Genomic DNA, 2,134 nt, shown 5'->3' on the forward strand with positions numbered 1-2,134 from the left:
AATTGGAATTTTCACCAAGATCTGATATGTACTGGGTCATGCTCAGTGCCTCAGTAGTATAGGAAATTATTACATACAGGTACTCTCTAATTTTCATTTGATAGAATTTTCATTAACAAGAATCCAGATAACTGTGACTCGCAATTATTTTTTAATTGAATTTCTTTTTTAAGAGAGACAGAAAATTACAGGAGTGGTAACTTTATTAATAGCAATTAAAACATAACCATGTATATATACAATTCCAGGGAATATTCTGTCATTCCCCTGAAACATATTAGGTCTAACATTCTATTCTCTAATATTTATAAATATTGTAGAATGATTAATATTTTCGGAGATAACCCCAAGCCTTTTAAATAATTCAAATCAATGCCAAAACATTAATTAAACTAAATAATACGAATACAGGGAAGTAGTCTTCTCTATTTCATTTATTTATTTATTTATTTTTTTAAAGATTTTATTTATTTATTTGAGAAGAGATCACATGAGAGTGGGGAGGGTCAGAGGGAGAAGTAGACTCCCCGCCAAGCAGGGAGCCCGATGTGGGACTCGATCCAGGACTCCAGGATCATGACCTGAGCCGAAGGCAGTCGCTTAACCAACTGAGCCACCCAGGCGCCCATTCTCTATTTCATTTAAAGACTGTTTAGATTTCATGCTTTTCTTTAATTTCTTGATTTATAGAAGCCTAATTGTTCTCAGATATGTTACTTTAAATAACATATTTTCTAGTGTAAACAAATAATTATTTATTGTAGAATATTTAGAGAACATAGAAAAACAGAAATTCGACAGACCAGAGATACTTTTATATTTCTTCCTGTCATAAATAGATACAGGTATCTACATGATTCTAACTTACAAAATTGAGATTATACTGTATATATATTCTTTATTCTGCTGTGATTATTTTATCAAGTCATTTGTAATTCTTTACTTGCGTGAATATAGATAGCCTAAAAATCCTCATGTGGGTATATTTTACTTAATAGTTTCTTTTTTGAATATTTGAGTTGTTATATATAACATAACAATTAAGTTATTCATTCCTATCTTTTTTTTTTTTTTTTTTCTAGATTAGATTCTTAGGAGTAGAATTATCGAGTCAAAGACAGAAACATTTTTGAGGTTCCTGAGAGGTATTTTTAAATTACTCTCCAGTAATGTTGCACCATTTTTCACTCCAGGATCTACCTCTCCACACCATTACCGGCAATGGGTATTATCGTAGCCTGTGAAGAGTCACAGTACGGCTTCATTGTAAATGATTTGCTTTATCAAGTTTGAAAAGTGATTCTCTTTTGGTTCATGGAATATGTTTCCCTAAAGGTTCTGTTGTCTAAGGTAATAACAGAGAACATGCGGTAGCTATTGTGCTAAGAAATAAAATGATCCCTTAATTCTAACCACCCTTTGTTTACATATATATGTATATAATAATTTTCAAGATGAAAAAAATTATCTCAGAGAAGTTTAGCCACTCACCCAAGATAACCCAACTAGTAGTCGGTACAGTTTCAACCAGGTCTGAGTCCAAAACAAATAACATTTTATTTATTTATTTTTCAGCAGATACTTCAAGATCAGGCACCCAAGATTCGCTGACCCTCAACATTTCTCTACATTGTTAAAAGGTTCTGATCTCTTCCTTTCCATTTGTTTTCCAGATGAGCTATATAATCATTTTATCAATTCCCTCAAAATTGGCATTTTGACTGATGTTGCATTAAGGGTATACACTGCATTTAAGAAATGTAATGTATTCACAGTACTGGATTTTTCAGCAACGTCACAGCAAGACTTTTCTCAGGTACTTCATTTAGCTTTGTGGTTTCCTTCAGCATAGCTTCATCACCTCCCCTGTTTAGGTGCTTTGGTTTGCTTGCTTTTCTTTTTTTTTTTTTAAGATTTTATTTATTTATTGACAGAGAGACACACAGCGAGAGCAGGAACACAAGCAGGGGGAGTGGGAGAGGGAGAAGCAGGCTTCCCGTGGAGCAGGGAGCCCGATGCGGGGCTCGATCCCAGGACCATGGGATCATGACCTGAGCCGAAGGCAGACTCTTAACGACTGAGCCACCCAGGTGCCCCACTTGCTTTTTTTTTAATGAATGGCCTCTTTTCTTTA

At 34.3% G+C, this 2,134-nt stretch overlaps 1 long non-coding RNA gene across 1 annotated transcript in view; it reads left to right on the forward strand.

The window, feature by feature from the left end:
- The window catches only part of LOC144381460 (uncharacterized), a 6,125-nt gene extending 4,484 nt beyond the window's left edge, over nt 1–1,641 (forward strand). Inside the window, exons 2-3 of the long non-coding RNA XR_013446700.1 lie at nt 1,083–1,145; nt 1,576–1,641. This is a non-coding gene — a long non-coding RNA (uncharacterized LOC144381460). The remainder of the gene's footprint in view (nt 1–1,082; nt 1,146–1,575) is intronic.
- The last annotated feature ends 493 nt before the right edge of the window (nt 1,642–2,134 follow it).

The sequence above is a fragment of the Halichoerus grypus genome, chromosome 4 (assembly GCF_964656455.1).
Source record: "Halichoerus grypus chromosome 4, mHalGry1.hap1.1, whole genome shotgun sequence".
NCBI lineage: Eukaryota > Metazoa > Chordata > Mammalia > Carnivora > Phocidae > Halichoerus > Halichoerus grypus.